This window comes from Eublepharis macularius, chromosome 6, assembly GCF_028583425.1.
Source record: "Eublepharis macularius isolate TG4126 chromosome 6, MPM_Emac_v1.0, whole genome shotgun sequence".
Classification (NCBI taxonomy): domain Eukaryota; kingdom Metazoa; phylum Chordata; class Lepidosauria; order Squamata; family Eublepharidae; genus Eublepharis; species Eublepharis macularius.
The window spans coordinates 134,113,762-134,134,249 of NC_072795.1; the positions used below are offsets into that span (position 1 = coordinate 134,113,762).

Here is a 20,488-nt window from a genome sequence, read left to right on the forward strand (position 1 = left end):
AAACACTAATATTTGTGGAGAAAATTGGAAGCTTCCTTTTAGTTGATATAGTTTTTCTTTATCATTTCCATTACTTTTCTTTATCTGGTTTGTTGGTTTGTTTCTTATTTGTTTTGTAATTGCAGGTGTTTTTTTTACATAGAACTCGTAATTTTAAAAAAAAACTATCCCAAATTGCTGGTTTCTTGGACGCCTTGCTTCTGGGATTGGGGGACGTGGAAATAAATCTCTTTGGACGCAGCATGGTTTGCTCCCCAGGAAATCTGCTTCCCTGCTTTGCCGTGGGAGCCTGCTGGGCGAGCGGGGAGCTGGTCAGGCGCTCTCAAACTAGCCTCCCTCGCAGGGCGGCAGTGAGGACGAAAGAGAAAAGGGGAGACTGAGCTGAGCCGCTTTGGGTCCCCCTTGGGGAGAGACACCGGGTCCGGGGGGTCTTCTGGGCGTGTCTGTTCCGTGCTGCCATCCTGGGGCAGATTCATTTGGGGATGAGCCGAGCCGGGTTCAGGCAGCCGGGCGGTCATTCACGATGCATGCCCCTCTGTGTCTTTTCCCTGCAGAAGACCCTCCCCGGGATCCTCAGCTGCTGGAGGCAAATTCCCGAGGCCGCAGCAGAAGGAAGCGGACCTCCTTTAGCAAAGAACAGGTGGAGGTTCTGATTAGTTTCTTCAGAGTTAACCGATATCCCGGATTTGAGCTGTGAGAGCACATTGCCTCCCTGATCAAAGTATCTGAGTCCAGAGTGCAGGTAAGGAGGGAGGTGACAAGTTTCTGTTTCCTCCGATATTCCTGTGTCTGTTTTATCTAGTGTGTGTGAGTGCAATTTGAATAACTGAATTGCTTAGGTAAAATCAACATCTGGCTGAACATCTGTGTCCTCCAAGAGTATTGCATGATTTGAACTGAGCTCTCTTGACTTTCTGCAAAACCGAATGTTTAAGGAGGAATATTCTCTCTCTCTCTCTCTCTCTCTCTCTCTCTCTCTCTCCTTCTCTCTCTCTCTGCAGCTGGCTAACAAAACGTGTGCATGCTGAACTATAGGTAATGCTGATGTCCCAAAAGGGAATTAAATGAATTCAAAGGAGCACATAGAATATCTTTGATTTATTTGTCCATTAAGACTTGCAGAGGACAGGCTGGGGCATTTACTGCGTGTTACATGGAGGGTGTCTATGTAGGGTCAGCATTGGTGATGAGCAGTCACAGTTGTCGGTTCCGAAAAGTGGGCGTTTCCCTTAAGAGGCAATGAACACTTTGCTTCTCCCCTTTTCTTTGCTGCAGGTCTGGTTTCAGAACCGTCGGGCCAGGGATCCCCCGAAGAAGAAAGAGGATACCTTCCCCTACCCGCAGGGAGGACGTTTCCAGGCCCAGCCAGCAGTGGACCCAGCTTTAGCTCTGAGACGGGCCAACGGAAGCGTGTCTCCTGTCCGGGTGCCAGCGCAGCAGCCCCAGGCCTCTTTCTCCCAGTGGCCCCCTGGAAATCCAGCTCTGGGGGGCCAGTTCTACATTTACGGGGCACCCCCACAGGGCCCTTCTGAAACTCAAGCCCATGCGGAACAGGGACCACGCATGCCCAGCTCCTCCACTGGCTCAACTCTTGGAATGGCTCCTCCTCCAGCCTCCCCCTGTATCAATCTAGGAGTGCCCCAGCAAGCCATGCCGCCTGTCCTCCGTGGGCAGCCCATGGCGGGACTTCAGCCTGGCGCCCCTCTGCCCGAGCTGAGCAGCGAAGATCTCCGCATTCTGGAGCTGCCAGCTGGACCCTACCAAAGATGAGGGCATCCGGGACTCCTCTTCTTCTGCACTTCAGCCTTGGCCCTCTCGCCTGGATCACTTCAGTCCGTGTTTTGCAGGTGGCCTTTCGGTTTTTAACACCCGTTTGCTTTGGATTCATGACTGGTCTTCCCACTGCCTGCCGACTGCAGAGACTGCCGAGCACTGACAAGCCGTGATGTATTGAACCTTTTCATGCACTCAGAGAGACGATCGGGACTGCCTTGGCTCTGGTGGAAGTGAAGTCTAGTGGTGTTCCTTATTGACCTCCCACTAGAAGCATCTTAGAGTGTGGCAGGAGGGAACGAGGGTTGGGGACTGGGGAGTCTTGGTGGGTGGGATGATTGTAAATGAGTGAGTTGAGCATTTTTAAATTTGTAAAATCTGTTGAAGTAGGTAACATACAAGTTTGTGTTACTGAAGACCACAGATCATTTCCTGAACCTCACCTTGTGTTGTAAATTGGCATTTTGATAGAAATTGGATCCTAAAAAAATATCCTCTTACTTATGTAGCTGGTAAGTAGGGCTTTGGAACTGAGCCCTAGAATTCATTATTGATGCTAATATTCTAAAGTGAATGGTAGAAACTGCAAATCCAGAACAGAAACCAGAACTCAACCGAAATGACACAAATATCAAACTTCTGAGCTCATTGGTGCTCTTTTTATTTTGAAAAACAAAAGCTTTTTATATATTGAGATATGATGTGCAATAACGTAGGGGAAGGGCATGGGCAATACCTTTATGGATAAAACAAAACGACACTTAGTGGTAGCAATAAACACTTAAACACATGAGAATAATACTTATCAACACTTTTGTTTGTTCCATCACTTAATATTTTTACTGGAAATAAAAAGCGTTTTGAGATAACATGTTTTTATGGTGGTAGGGTATAAATCAGGTTTATGGTAGTGGGCTATAAATTATGAATTTTAAGGTTGTGACTTTCTGCATGTTTGGCATTATCTCATGTATACTGATTGATAATAAAGGTGCTAGGGTGTTTTTGTATTTATTGAGTTGTAATAAAATAACTAAAATCTAGTTCGTGTATGTGTACTTGTTAAAACAGCCCAGAATCGTATCTAGCTGGCCTTCCACCAGAAAAGGATTCTCTTTTAAACCTTCCCTTGCTGAGGCTAAGGGTAGGCACTAAATGCTCGGAGGCTTTCAGCTCAGGGTGGTAGCTGAATTCATCCTTTCAGGTGGGCAGCCATGATGAGCCTCTAGTAATAAAGGAGAAACAGGATTTTCTGAGGCATCTTCAAGTTACCCCACTTACTCCAACAAAAAGTTTCTTGAGTCAGAATTTATTTGTGGTAAAATCGAGTTCTGGTTTCTGCTGGATGAATTTTTTAGTCTGTTGGGTGTCATGGGACTCCTGTTTTTATCTCATTCATATCAGTTGCGACAAGTATTCTGGTACCTTGAAGGCTAAACAGGCTTATCGTGGCTGGAGGTTCTGTGAACTGCAGCCCCCCGCCCCCGGATGTTCTAGTCCATGAATATTTATCTTTCAGTAAATCTCTTGGTCTTAGAAGGGAGACTTCTTCGTGTTTGCTGAGGCAGTGCTATCCTCTGAAACTGGCTGCAAATCGGTCTCCACTTGAGCCCTCGGAAGGGCTATGGGCAAAAGGCTGATGACTCTGGGTTTATGGCCAGTTGTGTTAATGGCACCTGAGTTAAATGCTAATTACCCATTAAAGATTAGTTACTTACCTTAACTACTGCTGCTGTTACCAAACCACAGAATGAGGTCATTAGCCAAAGTCACAGAGAATGAGGTCCTTATCAACTACTGCAACACAAGCTGGTATGCCACACTCCCTCCGGTGGTCCTTTTGACCACAAATCCTCCTATCACACTCCCCAGCCACGTCTGCTTGGGGGATGTGGGCCTCACATCCACATCTACGTCTGGTAAACATCAAAAGAACAGCTTCAGTTGATCTTTCCAATTTAAAATATACGGGTAGTTGGGGGGTGGGGGTCCATCCTCTGATGGGCAAGGGGATGGAAATGTTTACAATAAGTAGCCTTGAATTGGTGAGAAGAGAAATCAAAAGCCTAATGCCTAAGAAACCTGTTAAAATAGAAATATTACATCTATCCTGCCTCCTTTTAAAAAAAAACGCAGCGTATTGCTATATAGATGTAGCAGTGCCCTTGCAGAACTTATCTTTCAAAATCCCAAGTTTTGTTTTCCAACTTCAAACTCTCCGGGCTGCGTCTTCACTGCAGTGGAGGAAGATTTTAAAAAATACTACCCTTCTCTGTTTGCTGCCTGTCTCATCTCTGTAGGACAGAACTTAGAGGGTGCAGTTCTCAGAGTTGCACGCATCTAAAGTGTCCTAAGCAAATTGTGGTATCCAAGGATCTCTCTCGGGTTGCACTGCTAGAATGCAATAATGTTTCAGGATTTCAAGCCCTTTCCCCTGCCCCCCCCCTCCTCAAGTCATCTGTTTTTTAAAATGGCTCCCCTATATTCCTGTCCAGTTGTACCCTAATGTGTGAGTAGCTGAAGGCAAGGCCTGTCTGCAAATGGGGGATAAGGCTGATCTACTTGCAACACGATTACACATGAAGCGCTTTCGATTCTAGCACAGGAATCATCATTATGAAAGCCAAGTACGTACTTTATGTATTCTAAGGCCTGTGTGGGAGCGAAAATGTGCCATTTTAAAAGATGGCAACCATTTCATGGTTTTGGGATCCATGTTTTTCCTACAGCCTTCCACACTACTATCCTAAACAGAGTTGCATTCTTCTAACTGTATGCTTCTAAAATCACTTTCCTGGGAGTAAACCTCCTTGAATGGACCCAAGTAGGATTCTGAGTAGATGTTCTGGGGGTGGCGCTTTATGGCCATTGAAGTCAATGGACCGAGAAGGGTGTGAGTGCTAAGGAGGGTGTTTGAGACAGTGCTGAACACTTTTCTAAATTGAGATTAGGATGGAGAATCTGGGCATTTCTAAAAAGTGTGCGGAATCATTTTTGTCACAGCTAGGGAGAGAATATTTGTGCAATGGTTGGGAAGTTTGCCCCCCTCTCGAAGTAAAAAGTATTGGAATGTGCATGTGTAAAGTGCTGTCAAGCAATGGCCCCAGAGGGTTTTTAGAAAGCAGCAGAGGTGGTTTGATAGTGCCTGCTTCTGTCCAGTGACCCTGGACTTCTTGATTTAGGATACTGGGAAAAGAGCCGGAGAAGATGGCAGGCGGTGGGGGAAAGCCAGGAGCATTCATGTAAACATGGAGACTAGTTTTTTTTTAAAAAAAAATACTCATGAAAAGACTGCAGACAACTTGACTTTTGAATCAGAAAATTAATTTATATGCAGTTGTCAAGTAACCCAAACACTGATTACAATCCAGTGACCTGGTTAAGTGTTCTAGTCTCTGGTTATCAAAAGTACTTGAAAGCCCTTTGTTGTGAATAGGTCTTGTGTAACCCAGAAGATCCCTGGCTATAGACTCCTTTTCTAAATTATCTTTTTCAATTGGATGGTTGGGGGTGGCTGGGTGGGATTCAGGTTAATAAGTGATAGCACCCCTGTGGCTTGGCAAGTAACCATGAAACTGCCTTACAAAGAAAACACTCAAAATATGACCGTGTTCAACCTAACATTTAACAGAAACCCAACACTTTGCTACAGCAGGCATAACTCTATCACAAATGCCATAAACATAACATTTGCAGAGAAAGGTGCTTCAGTGGCCTTCAGAAAGGGCCCTCTGAACAAAGATAAGCCCCAACCAATAATGTCCAGTAATACAAGAGACGGTCATCGGCGTGAGCATTCAGAGTGTTGCCGGCACATCATGTCCATTTCCCCCCATTCCCAAGCTCGCATCTGAAGTGGCTGAAGGCTGAGTTGGGCGTGACAGTGAAGGTCAGAAGGACATGCTGGTGGGAGCACAGCCCCATGGCCAGAAGGCTCGTTTTCTTTTTGTGCAGGTTATTGCATGTGAGTGATGTATTCATTTTGTTAACTTCCTTTTTTGGTTTATTATATTTTATATGAAAAAAATGATATTAAAAAGAAAACCCTATTAAATCAAATATAACCATAAATAACAGAATATATAAACTACAAAACATTACTTCCCCTCCATCCCCTTACTTACTTATGTTAGAAAACATTGTAGTAAATTACAAATTTGATAATCAATCCATTTTGCTGATAACTGTTATTAGTTTTTCTTAATTCTCAGCTACATAATCCAAGAAAACGCTTCATCTTTGAAGTTCTAGATTGGCCTGTGGTGTATATAAGAGCTTAATTTTGCCCTTGACACACATTCCTACAGTGGATTTGTCCATTCTGCCAAATTTAGGCCAGATTCTGCCTTCCATTTTGTTGCCCGCAGGACTCTTGCTGCTGTCACCTTATAATAGAAAAGTGTGTGGTGTGTTTTTGTACTGGTGAGACATTTCATAACATCTTTTTGGGCAAAGTGCCTCTTTTAAGCCAGCTTTGGAGGAGGCTGAGGGTTGCGTTGGGCTGCTGGGGAAGGCCAGGGGATGCTGGGGCGGGGGGGGGGGAGCGGGACACAGGGAGGCTCTTTTTCTTTTGGTTTGCAGATTCTTGCATGTTGGCGACATTTTGTTAATTTACTTCGGGTGTGTGTGTGTTAATAATATTTTTTATTTGAAAAACAAGTAAGAAATGATAAGAAGCGAAATAGTTTTATACATCAAAGATAATTATGCAGAGCAGAATATAAACTCTAAAAGGGGTCAGCACTTCTCCAGCTCTTTATTGGCTTCTTTGTCAGTTTGTGTTTCTGGCACTGCCTATGGGCATGCCCTGGATTCGGATCTGCTCCTCTGGCGCCGCGTCCTCCGCCTTAAGTCTCGGTGGGGAAGGCGGGCTAGAAATGACAGAAACTAGGTTTGAGTCGGACGCGGCGCGGAAGGGCAGGAGGCGATGCTGCCGGGAGCAGGGCAGACCGGGGCTCTTGTTCTTTGTGTCCAGATGATCGCACATTGGCAACTGAGTCCTTTTTTAAAACAACCATTTTATTTTATTAACTGCCGCTCAGGGCAACAACGCCAGGGCCGCCGCGGCGCTCTGCCGCCCCCTCGCGGCCTCTTCCCGCCTCGCCGCCCTCCGCCTCGAGGCCTCGGAAAGCGCTCGCCCCTCTCGGGCCTGGAAACGCCGTCGCCATGGCGACGCCTTCGGCGCCCAGCGATTGCCTTCCCCCTCCTGCGGAACTAACGTTGCCAGCCGCTGTTCCTGGGAGGGCAGGGAGGAAGCGAGCGCGCTCGTGCGCACGCGCCGCTCGGGCTGCTCGCCGGAGCCTCTTCGGCGGACGGAGGCGCGAGAGGTGAGCGGCGCTCGGCCGGGCTTCACCGGGGGGGGGGGGGCGGGCGGGCAGGGGGTGTCCTGAGGGGAATTCCGCGAAGGGGGGAGGCAGGGGGGCGTTTGTTTCCCTTCCTCCCCATTTATGGGTGGCTTGCTTGGACTAGAAGAGGCCCCAGAGTGGGGGGGGGGGGCTGCCCACAGCATGGGGGTGGGGGCATGCCTTGCCTTGCCTTGCCTTGCCTTGCCTTTTAAACAGAGGCTGAATCTGTGGAAATGGGCAGTAGAAGTGGCCTAGAAGTGACGCCACCTGAGAAATAATATGGCCTTACAGGGTCACACCGCACATGCTCTCCTACAACCCCTCCATTGGCTGCCTTTCCGTTACCGTGCCTGGTTAAAGGAATTAGTTGGGACAACAACAACAACACTCGATTTATATGCTGCCCTTCAGGACAAGCCTGAATTCTCCCGAGAAGCTAAAAAGACCAAACTGAGGCTCTCGTACTTTGGTCACATCCTGCGAAGACAAGATTCTCTGAAAAAGTCAATAATGCTAGGAAAAGGGGAAGGCAAAGAGGAAGACCCCAAATGACGTGGTTTGACTGACAAAAAGAAGCCACGTCCTCCAGTTTGGAGGATCTGAGCAAGTCTGGTACGTTTTCGAGGTCTTTCATTTATAAGGGCTCCATAGGCCAGAAGTGACGTAACGCACACACACTTCAGGACAATTTAACACCCACTCAGAGGGGTTTACAAAGTGTGTTGTTCTTATCCTCACGACAATCACCCTGTGAGGTGGGTGGGGCTAAGAGAGTGCCGAAGAGCTGTGACTGATCCAAGGTCACCCAGCCGACTTCCAAGTTATCATATACAACCTGTCACATATGAGGCTCTTTGCGGCGTTGGTCCAGCATACCTGCGGGACCGCTTCCCTCCCTAGGTTCCTCCATGCAGCTTCACTCATCTGAACAGGGTCTCCCACAGGTGCCATTGTGCACCTGGGCAAAATCAACCGCAGCCCATACTTGTGCATTCTCTGTGGTGGCCCGTGTTCTGTGGGATTTTTTGCTCATGTTATGTCTTTGTTAGCTTGCATTTATTTATCCTATGGCATTGTTTATTGAGATGTCCTTCGTATTGACTGTGCTAATCTCATTGTATGTAATCCACCTTGAGTCTCAGTGAGAAAAGTGGACTTTAAATGACAGAATTAATAAATTAAGCATCGCTATCCAGAGAAGTCTTTGTGTTAACACACCAGTTCAAGAAAGTCAATGGTAAAATGTGTCGTTAAAAAACAGTTGGGGTATGTTGCCAGTGTGGGGTAATGGTCAGACTGTTGCACCAATGAGACCCAGGGTTGAATCCTGACTTTTTCATGGAAGCTTGCTGGGTGACCTTGGGCTGGTTGCACATTCTCAGCCTTTCCTTCCTCACAAGTCTAAACCCATTAATTTCAATGAGTTTAGATTGAGTAACTCTGCTGAGGATTTTACTGTTCTTTTATTGTTTCATATTTGACATGAAATGGACAATAATGATTTAATGACTTGTCCATTTATGAACTAAGGAATGTGCCTTAATTTTTAACATAAGAGTGAGAGAAAATTTGAAAACACTAATATTTGTTGAGAAAATTGGAAGCTTCCTTTTAGTTTTTGTAGTTTTTCTTTATATTTTCCATTACGTTTCTTTATCTGTTTTGTTTGTTGGTTATTTGTTGTGTGTGTAACTGCCGTTTTTTACAAAAAATCCCTAATTAAAAAAAAACACTTTTCCAAATTGCTGGTTTCTTGGACGCCTTGCTTCTGGAATTGAGGAACGTGGAAATAAATCACTTTTGAAAGCAGTATGGTTTGTTTCCCAGGAAATCTGCTTCCCTGCTTTGCCATGGGAGCTTGCTGGGCGACCTGGGAGCTAGTCAGGCGCTCTCTTGTGTGTGTGTGTGTGTGTGTGTGTGTGATCAACATCTGCCTGTATATCTGTTCTCTAAGGGTTTTGTATAATTTGCAAAAAATTAAGAGCTGAGCTCTCTTGGCTTTCTTCAAAACTGAATGGTTCAGGAGGACTTTTTACTCAGATAATTGGCCTGTGCTGTAAGAAATGGCTCAGGCAGATATTTTATAACGGGATTGGGTCTGTAAACTATGTTACTGAGTACTGTCTGTTGGTGAAGATATGCTCCTACTGGGAGTTTCTGCATTGTTTAATCTTGTGTCAAATCCTCTCTGTAATATTTCATATCTGTATTTGCATCTATGCTGGTTTCCAAATTTCTACAATCCATATCCTATTGTCTTGTTTATTGAATATACTAGCTGTTGATCATACTGCCTTGAGTCTCAGTGACAAAGGCAGGCTATAAATAAAGGAATAAATAAGCTGTGTGTGTGTGCGGCGGGGGGCTCGGGCTCTGGGTGGTAGAATTTCCAACCCAGTGCCTATGCCAGGGGTGGGCAAATTGCGGCCCGTGGGCCACATGCGGCCCGCTACAGAGTTTTTTGTGGCCCGCCAAGACAGTCAGAAAAATCCGCCTTGAACCGAGCTATAGATTATATGAAATTAGCACAATAAATAAATTGAATAAAACTACCGCTATTTTATTTTATTTATATTTATTGATTTTTATGATACAATTTATACCTTTTCTGAAATGCAAAGTTAACTAATGAATGCAATCATTTTAAAAGGTGCGGCCCTCTGCTAACCTCCGCTCCCACAAAGTGGCCCCCGAGCCAAAACAATTGCCCACCCCTGGCCTATGCAATCTTAAGGAATGGGGGATTGCATAATCCCAGCTTTCAGTTTGGTTAGCTATCTGTTGAAGAATGAAAATGCTCTCTGATTCACATGTTGAGGACCTAGGAGCCTGGACTTTCTCTAACTGTTTGTTTTTTTAAGGGTTGACATTCTGAGAGGGCATCCCACGTTCCCATGAGTTTTGCAAAGAGGATAGCAGGAGGCAGCTGCTTATCAAAAGCAAATACAGGGATTTGTCTGTTCCCCTTCCCTCTTGACTATCTTGGGCAAGAGACAGCTTCCACCGTGGGTGGGTGAAGTTGACACAGCCTTGAGCTTCTGGCTTTGTGATTGGGGACCTGGCTATGAACTTCTTAGCTTTAGCTTTATGGATATCGTGTGAGAGCCCAGACAATAGACTTTCCTACAGTTACGTGGGTGGAACTCTGAGGATGGGATGGTGTTTCTCTGAGCGTGGGCTTTTCACCATCTGGTTTATAAGGGAGGCTTTCAGCTTGATGGGTGATCTTTCCCCATAGATCATGTGAGAACTCCAGTATCTTTTCCAGAAATGTAATAATCGGGTCCCATGTTTAGCAGCCCCAGAACATAGTCTGGCTCCTTTGACGTGGCTGCGAAGACTCAAACTGTACTCCTTTTCTTAAAGCTGGCACCGAGAAGCAATCTTAGGTAGTGTGCTATAACTGATCTAACTAATCCTAGAAAAGCAAAAAAAGAAATGCAAGTTATAAATCTGTTTTTGTTTTGATGTTTATTTATCTTTTTGTTTAAAATATTTATTTACAACCTTTTTGGCTTTTCAGTTTTGATACGAGTTGCAGGTTTACCTCCCCTTCTTTTTTCCTTTCTCCAAATAGGGGTGGGGGGTGGGGGGTACCTGAGAATTGGCCTTTAAAAGCCTTCTGGCTTCTGTAATATGACCTTTTCTGCAGAACCACAGAGTTGGAAGGGACCATAGAGACCATCTAGTTGAACCCCCTGCCCAGTGCAGGATCAGCCTAAAGCATCCCTGACAAGTATTCATCCAGCCTCTTCTTGAAAACTGCCAGTGAGGGGGAGCTCACCACCTCCCTAGGCAGCTGATTCCACCTTTGAACTACCTTGACTGTGAAAAAGCTTTTCCTAATATATATATGTAGCAGACAGGGATGCTTCTGTTCCTAAATATGCTTCTGTTATATTTCTTAAAGCCATAGGTACATAAAGGGTCCATGTCTCTTCTGTGGCGAATGCACAGTGGATTCTGTCGAATAGCCATTGTTTAGCAGACTAGGAATCCACAGCGATATCCTAAGCAGAGTTAATCAATTGATTTTCAAGCACTTGGAACAGTGTTAATTCTTCTGCCCTGTTAGCAACCCAGCTAACAGTGCCTCTCTAAGAAAGATACTCTGTTTTCTTAGCCTACGTGGCCCTGTCCAAATAGCTTCTATGTATCTACATAAACATACTACCTTTCGCTGTTTAAAAGGATGTCTACCCTTGTTCTTGGGTGGTTATTCATTCATCCCAATCCTCTTCCTTCCTGTGAGGACTAGATAAAGGCCTGGAGGAAAGGTCTGAAATTTTTTAGAGAAAATGCCTGTTTTTTCCCTCTCTCCCCCCTGCCCCCCGCCCCAAGAAGTGATTTTCTTTGATTGATAAATTTGGGGGAGCACTGAAAAACATAATTATTTTTGAGAGAGAAAACCTTGTCTTCTAAAACATTTCATCCTTTCCTAATGTATAGCATGAAAAAATACTTATCTCTTCCATTGGAAAAATTTGGACATTTTCAGGAAAAATAAAAGTAAATAAATAAACAATTAATATGCCAAAATGTGTTTAATGTTAATACATTATTAAAATGTTTGGTATTTCCAGTGTTAGCTTAATATCCAGACATGCTGATGGGCCTTCCTATGGTGAGATTCTTGCAGGTAATAAAGTCCAGATGAAACACTTCTTTGGGTTGCTACAGAATGTTCTACCTTCAGCTTTTAATTTTTGCAACTTCTCAGATGGTAAAAACTAGGATGCAACAGTTTACAACTGTTCCTCAAATATTGAGTATATTTGGGGATTTTCTTATGGAAAATGATATTTATACTTCCCCCAAAACTGTTTTTTCTCAAAAAAAAAAAAAAAGGAGCCCCCTTCCCCTTATCAAAATTTCAAGAGTTCTTATATCTTGAGAGCCAAGGCACACAATACAATTTTTCTTCTATGTTTTAACCAACTTACTAAGATCGGCAATTCCAATAGGTAGGCATGGCTGCCAGCGTGGTTTTATGGTTTGCCTGGGTTTATTAATTAAGCACTTGGTTTAAAAATTGGTGAATTCCATTTTTAAACATGGTGGTGAGCTGTCACAGATTTTAGTTCCGAACAGTGGAAGCTTCCCTTAAGAGGCAAGGAACACTCTGCTTCTCCCCCCGTTGTTTGCCGCAGGTCTGGTTTCAGAGCAGACGGGCCAGGGATCCCCCGCAGAAGAGAGACGGAGCCTTCCCCCACGCTGCACGAGACAAGAACCCGCAGGGAGTCCGCTTCCAGGCCCAGCCAAGGGCGGAAAGAGTTTTAGCAGAAGCGTGTCTCCTGTCTGTGTGCCAGCGCAGCAGCCCCAGGCCTCTTTCTCTCAGTGGGCCCCTGAAAATCCAGCTCTGGGGGGCCAGTTCTACATTTGCAGTGCACCCCCACAGGGCCCTTCTGGAATTCCAGGCCAGGCGGCACAGGGACCACGCATGCCCAGCTCCTCCACTGGCTCCATCCTTGGCATGGCTCCTCCTCCAGCCTCCCCCTGTATCAATCCAGGAGTGCCCCAGCAAGCTATGCCGCCCGTCCTACCTGGGCAGCCTGTGGCGGGACTTCAGCCTGGCGCCCCTCTGCCCGAGCTGAGCAGCGAAGATCTCCGCATTCTGGAGCTGCCAGCTGGACCCTACCAAAGATGAGGGCATCTGGGACTCCTCCTCTTCTGCACTTCAGCCTTGGCCCTCTCGCCTGGATCACTTCAGTCCGTGTTTTGCAGGTGGCCTTTCGGTTTTTAACACCCGTTTGCTTTGGATTCCTGACTGGTCTTCCCATTGCCTACCGACCCCAGAGACTGCCGAGCACTGACAAGCCATGATGTATTGAACATTTTCTAGTGGTGTTCCTTATTTGCCTCCCACTAGAAGCATCTTAGAGTGTGGCAGGGGGGAACGATGGTTGGGTACTGGGGAGTCTTGGTGGGTGGAATGATTGTAAATGAGTGAGTTGAGCATTTTTAAATTTGTAAAATCTGTTGAAGTAGGTAACATACAAGTTTGTGTTACTGAAGACCACAGATCATTTCCTGAACCTCACCTTGTGTTGTTAATTGGCATTTGGATCCTAAAAAAATATCCTCTTACTTATGTAGCTGGTAAGTAGGGCTTTGGAACTGAGCCCTAGAATTCATTATTGATGCTAATATTCTAAAGTGAATGGTAGAAACTGCAAATCCAGAACAGAAACCAGAACTCAACTGAAATGACACAAATATCAAACTTCTGAGCTCATCGGAGCTCTCTTTATTTTGAAAAACAAAAGCTTTTTATATGTTGAGATATGATGTGCAATAACGTAGGGGAAGGGCGTGGGCAATAACTTTATGGATAAAACAAAATGGCACTTAGTGGTAGCAATAAACACTTAAACACATGAGAATAATACTTATCAACACTTTTGTTTGTGCCGTCACTTAATATTTTAATGTTTTACTGGAAATAAAAAGCGTTTTGAGATAACATGTTTTTATGGTGGTGGGGTATAAATCAGGTTTTTATGGGGGGGGGCTATAAATTATGTTTATGGTAGTGGGCTATAAATTATAAATTTTAAGGACCTAACTTTCTGCATGTTTGGCATTATCTCATGTATACTGATTGATAATAAAGGTGCTAGTGTGTTTTTGTATTTATTGAGTTGTAATAAAATAACTAAAATCTAGTTTGTGTATGTGTGCTTCTTAAAACGGCCCGGAATTGGATGTAGCTGGCCTTCCACCAGAAAAGGATTCTCTTTTAAACCTTCCCTTGCTGAGGCTAAGGGTAGGCACTGAATGCTCGGAGGCTTTCAGCTCAGGGTGGTAGCTGAATTCATCCTTTCAGGTGGGCAGCCATGATGAGCCTCTAGTAACAAAGGTGAAACAGGATTTTCTGTGGCATCTTAAAGTTACCCCACTTACTCCAACAAAACGTTTCTTGAGTCAGAATTTATTTGTGATACTATCAAGTTCTGGTTTCTGCTGGATGAATTATTTAGTCTGTAGGGTGCGATGGGATGCCTGTTTTTATCTCATTCATATCTGTTGCGACACGTATTCTGGTACCTTAAAGGCTAAGCAGGCTTATCGTGGCTGGAGGTTCTGTGAACTGTAGCCCCCACTCTTGGATGTTCTAGTCCATGAATGTTTATCCTGCCATCAATCTCTTGGTCTTAGAAGGGGGGCTCCTTCGTGTTTGCTGAGGCAGTCCGATGCTATCCTCTGAAACTGACTGCAAATCGGTCTCCACTTGAGCCCTCAGAAGGGCTATGGGCAAAAGGCTGATAACTCTGGGTTTATGGCTATCTAAGCTAATGGCACCTGAGTTAAATGCTAACTACCCATTAAAGATTAGTTACTTACCTTAACCATTGCTGCTGTTACCAAACCACAGAATGAGGTCATTATTAACTACTGCAACACAAACTGGTATTGCATACTCCCTCTGGTGGTCCTTCTGAATGAACAAATCCCCCTATCGCACTCCCCAGCCACGTCTGCTTGGGAGATCCCACTTCTGCTTGGGAGATGTGGGTATCACATCCACATCCACGGCTGTTAAACGTGTGGATGGGAGGAGGAAAGATATTCTGGACAATTCATACCATCAACAAAACAGCTTCAGTTGATCTTTCCAATTTAAAATATACGGGTAGTTGCAGGGTGGGGGGTGGGGGTCCATCCTCTGATGGGCAAGGGGATGGAAATGTTTACAATAAGTAGCCTTGAATTGGTGAGAAGAGAAATCAAAAGCCTAATGCCTAAGAAACCTGTTAAAATAGAAATATTACCTCTATCCTGCCTCCTTTTAAAAAAACCACAGCCTATTGCTATATAGATGTAGCCGTGCCCTTGCAGAACTTTGCTTTCAAAATCCCAATTTTTCTTTTACAAATTCAAACTCTCCGGGCTGCGTCTTCACTGCAGTGGAGCAAGATTTTAAAAAATACTACCCTTCTCTGTTTGCTGCCTGTCTCATCTCTGTAGGACAAAACGTAGAGGGTGCAGTTCTCAGAGTTGCAGGCATCTCAAGTGTCCTAAGCAAATTGTGGTATCCAAGGATCTCTCTCGGGTTGCACTGCTAGAATGCAAAAATGTTTCAGGATTTCAAGCCCTGCTTCCCCTGGCCCCCCTCTCCTCAAGTTATCTCTCTTTTTTAAATGGCTCCCCTATATTCCTGTCCAGTTGTACCCTAATGTGTGAGTAGCTGAAGGCAAGGCCTGTCTGCAGCAGGGGGATAATGCTGATCTACTTGCAACACGATTACACGTGAAGCCCTTTCGATTCTAGCACAGGAATCATCACTATGAAAGCCAAGTACGTACTTTATGTATTCTAAGGCCTGTGTGGGAGCGAAAATTTGCCATTTTAAAAGATGGCAACCATTTCATGGTTTTGGGATCCATGTTTTTACTACAGTCTTCCACACTACTATCCTAAACAGAGTGGCATTCTTCTAACTGTATGCTCCTATGATCACTTTCCTGGGAGTAAACCTCCTTGAATGGACCCAAGTAGTATTCTGAGTAGATGTCCGGGGGGTGGCACTTTATGTCCTTTGAAGTGAATGGACCGAGAAGGGTGTGAGTGCTAAGGAGGGTGGTTTGAGACAGTGCTGAACAAATTTCTAAATTGAGATTAGGATGGAGAATCTGGGCGTTTTAAAAAAGTGTGCAGAATCATTTTTGTCACAGCTAGGGAGAGAATATTTGTGCAATGGTTGGGAAGTTTGCCCCCCTCTCGAAGTAAAAAGTATTGGAATGTGCATGTGTAAAGTGCTGTCAAGCAATGACCCCAGAGGGTTTTTAGAAAGCAGCAGAGGTGGTTTGATAGTGCCTGCTTCTGTCCAGTGACCCTGGACTTCTTGATTTAGGATACTGGAAAAAGCCGGAGAAGATGGCAGGCGGTGGGGGAAAGCCAGGAGCATTCATGTAAACATGGAGACTAGTTTTTTTAAAAAAAAATACTCATGAAAAGACTGCAGACAACTTGACTTTTGAATCAGAAAATTAATTTATATGCAATTGTCAAGTAACCCAAACACTGATTACAATCCAGTGACCTGGTTAAGTGTTCTAGTCTCTGGTTATCAAAAGTACTTGAAAACCCTTTGTTGTGAATAGGTCTTGTGTAACCCAGAAGAACCCTGGCTATAGACTCCTTTTCTAAATTATCTTTTTCAATTGGATGGTTGGGGGTGGCTGGGTGGGATTCAGGTTAATAAGTGATAGCACCCCTGTGGCTTGGCAAGTAACCGTGAAATTGCTTTACAAGGACAACACTCAAAATATGACCGTGTTCAACCTAACATTTAACAGAAACCCAACACTTTGCTACAGCAGGCATAACTCTATCACAAATGCCATAAACATAACATTTGCAGAGAAAGGTGCTTCAGTGGCCTTCAGAAAGGGCCCTCTGAACAAAGATAAGCCCCAACCAATAATGTCCAGTAATACAAGAGACGGTCATCGGCGTGAGCATTCAGAGTGTTGCCGGCACATCATGTCCATTTCCCCCCATTCCCAAGCTCGCATCTGAAGTGGCTGAAGGCTGAGTTGGGCGTGACAGTGAAGGTCAGAAGGACATGCTGGTGGGAGCACAGCCCCATGGCCAGAAGGCTCGTTTTCTTTTTGTGCAGGTTATTGCATGTGAGTGATGTATTCATTTTGTTAACTTCCTTTTTTGGTTTATTATATTTCATATGAAAAAGTGATATTAAAAAGAAAACCCTATTACGTAGTTATATAAATCAAATATAACCATAAATAACAGAATATATAAACTACAAAACATTATTTCCCCTCCATCCCCTTACTTACTTATATTAGAATACATTGTAGTAAATTACAAATTTGATAATTAATTCATTTTGCTGATAACTGTTCTTAGGTTGTCTTAATTCTCAGCTACATAATCCAAGAAAACGCCTTCATCTTTATCTGAAATTCTAGATTGGCCTGTGGTGTATATAAGAGGTTAATTTTGCCCTTGACACACATTCCTACAGTGGATTTGCCCATTCTGCCAAATCTAGGCCGGATTCTGCCTTCCATTTTGTTGCCCGCAGGACTCTTGCTGCTGTCACCCTATATTTAAAAACATTGCGATGTGTTTTTGTAATGGCAAGACATTTAATAACATATTTTTGAGCAAAGTGAATCTTTTAAGCCAGCTTTGGAGGAGGCTGAGGGTTGCGTTGGGCTGCAGGTGAAGGTCAGGGGATGTTGGTGGAGCGGGACAAGGAAGGCTCTTTTTCTTTTTGTTTGCAGATTCTTGCATGTTGGCGACTTATTCGTTTTGTTAACTTCCTTCGGGGGGGGGTGGCTTAATAATATTTTTTATTTGAAAAACAAATAAATGATAAGAAACGAAATAGTTTTATAAATCAAAGATAATTATGCAGAGCAGAATATAAACTATAAAATGGTTCAGCATTTCTCCAACTCTTTATTGGATTCTTTGTCTTTGTACATAGATCCTGAGGAGTTAGCCGTGTTAGTCTGTAGTAGCAAAATCAAAAAGAGTCCAGTAGCACCTTTAAGACTAACCAATTTTATTATAGCATAAGCTTTCGAGAATCAAGTTCTCTTCATCAGATGCCTGATCAGGCATCTGATGAAGAGAACTTGATTCTCCAAAGCTTATGCTATAATAAAATTGGTTAGTCTTAAAGGTGCTACTGGACTCTTTTTGATTTTGTCTTTGTAGACTTGTGTTTATTGTGTGCCTATGGAAATGTCCTTGATTCTGATCGTGCTCATCTCACACTGTGTCATCCGCCTTGAGTCTCAGTGAGAAAGGCGGGCTATAAATGACACAAATAAATAAGTTCGTTTATATCTGAAGCGACTGAAGGTTGAGCCGGACAGGGCGCTGAAGGTCAGGGGTAGATGCTGGCGGGAGCAGGGCAGACCAGGGCTCTTTTTCTTTTTGTACAGATTATCGCACATTGGCAATTTATTCCTTTTTTTAAAAAAATTAATTTTATTTTATTAACTGCCGCTCAGGGCAACAACGCCAGAGCCGCCGCGGCGCTCTGCCGCCCCCTCGCGGCCTCTTCCCGCCTCGCCGCCCTCCGCCTCGAGGCCTCGGAAAGCGCTCGCCCTTCTCGGGCCTGGAAACGCGGTCGCCATGGCGACGCCTTCGGCGCCCCAGCGATTGCCTTCCCCCTCCTGCGGAACTAACGTTGCCAGCCGCTGTTCCTGGGAGGGCAGAGAAAAAGCGAGCGCGCTCGTGCACACGTGCCGCCCGGGCTGTTCGCCGGCGCCTCTTCTGCGGACGGAGGCGTGAGAGGTGAGGGGAGCTCGGCCGGGCTTCACCATGCGGGCAGGGGGGCGTCCCGAGGGGAATTCAGCGAAGGGAGGAGACCGGTGGGCGTTTATTTCCCTTCCTCCCCGTTTTTGGGTGGCTTGCTATGACTAGGAGAGGCCCCAGAGGGGAGGCTGCCAACAGCATTGGGGGGGGGGTGTTGCCTTGCCTTTTAAACAGAGACTGAATCTGTGGAAATGGGCAGTAGAAGCTTTTTCTGGCCTAGAAGTGTCACCACCTGGGAATTATTTTGGCCTTACAGGGTCACACTGCACATGCTCTTCTCCTGCAATCCCTCCATTGGCTGCCTATCCGTTATCGTGCTTGGTTCAAGGTATTTGCAACAACATTTGGATTATATGCTGCCCTTCAGGACAAGCCTGATTTCTCCCTAGAAGCTAAAATGACCAAACTGAGGCTCTCATACTTTAGTCATATCATGCGAAGACAAGATTCTCTGGAAAAGTCAGTTATGCTAGGAAAAGGGGAAGGCAAAGAGGAAGACCCCAAATGACGTGGTTTGACTTATTAAAAGAACCCACGTGCTCCAGTTTGCAGGATCTGAGCAAGTCTGGTCCTGATAGGACGTTTTTGAGGTCTTTCATTCATAGGGTCCCAATAGGTTGGAAGTGACATAACACACACACTTCAGGACAATTTAACACCCACTCAGAGAGGTTTACAAAGTGTGTTGTTGTTATCCTCAGGACAATCACCCTGTGAGGTAGGTGGGGCTGAGAGAGCTGTGACTGACCCAAGGTCACCCAGCTGACTTCCAGGTTATCACATACAAGCTATCACATACGAGGCTCTTCCCGGCGTTGGTCCAGCATACCTGCGGGACCGCCTCCCTCCCTAGGTTCCTCCATCTGAACAGCAGCGTCACTCATCTGAACAGGGTCTCCCACAGGTGCCAATGTGCACCTGGGCAAAACCAACCACAGCCCATACTAGTGCATTCTTTGTGGTGGCCCCTGTCCTATGGGATTTTTTGCTCATGTTATGTCTTTGTAAACTTACATTTATTTATCCTATGGCATTGTTTATTGAAATGTCCTTCGTATTGACTGTGCTAATCTCACTGTATGTAATCCCCCTCGAGTCTCAGTGAGAAAGGTGGATTATAAATGACCGAAATAATAAATTAAGCATCACTACCCAGAGAAGTCTCTGAGTTTGTCAGTTGCAGCCCAAATAAATCAGGAATCTTGTGGCATCATAAGGACTTACAGAATTTTGTTCCAGTAAAGGCTTTTGTGAACTATTTTTCTACTCCCAGTTTCTGATGCAATGACTGGATCTTAGGCGGATGTTTCATGTCAAAGTTTTTTTAAAAAAACTTTTCATATATCCTACATAATGTGAATGCATAGTGAGAAACCACTCATATCTAAAGGAGTTGGCTATAGGCTGTAAGAACTTATGGGGGAATACCGTTATGTCAGCTTGTAGAGGTAACCATAGCTTTTTGATGTTTTTGATTACTGTTTGATAAAACTTGTTTGTCCCCATCCTAGGTCATAGCTGAGTATTTCCAAAAATAAGTGTTACCACACCAGTTCAAGAAAGTCAATGGTAAAATGTGTCATTAAAAAACAGTTGTGGTATGTTGCCGGTGTGGGGTAGCGGTCAGACTGTTGCACCAATGAGACCCGGGGTTGAATCCTGACTCTTTCATGGAAGCTTGCTGGGTGACCTTGGGCCGGTTGCACATTCTCAGCTTTTCCTTCCTCACAAGGTTGTTATGAGGATAAAATGGAGAAGGGGAGAAAGTTGTAAGCTACTTTGAGTTCCCATTGGAAAGGAAAGGGGAATAATGAAGCAAGTAAATAAAAATTTGGAGCCATAAATACAAAGAAACCTTTTAAATGATTTCCCCATTTCTGTTGGCTTAAATATAATGAGACTTTAAAAAAAATTGTCCTGATTTTCCTTCTAAAATGAAGACGCGATGGTTGGAACCAGTTCCAAGAGTCCCATTCACCTTGCCCTGTGCTAGATGAAGTGGGCAAAAGTTTCTTCTCTACCTTTGTGACAAACAGGAGAAGGCTCCATCCTTCTCTTTGGTCAGAGCAGAC

General features: G+C 44.7%; 1 protein-coding gene across 3 annotated transcripts in view; it reads left to right on the forward strand.

Moving 5' to 3' along the window:
- The first annotated feature begins 7,057 nt into the window (after positions 1 to 7,057).
- Positions 7,058 to 20,488, forward strand: part of BMS1 (BMS1 ribosome biogenesis factor) — a 47,588-nt gene continuing 34,157 nt past the window's right edge. Inside the window, exon 1 of one of the 3 annotated variants that reach the window (XM_054983573.1) lies at positions 7,058 to 7,100. The gene's annotated coding sequence lies outside the window, so the exon portion shown is untranslated. Of the gene's footprint in view, positions 7,101 to 18,324; positions 18,396 to 20,488 lie in introns of those variants that run through there. The other 2 variants (XM_054983571.1, XM_054983572.1) reach the window with 2 other exon arrangements.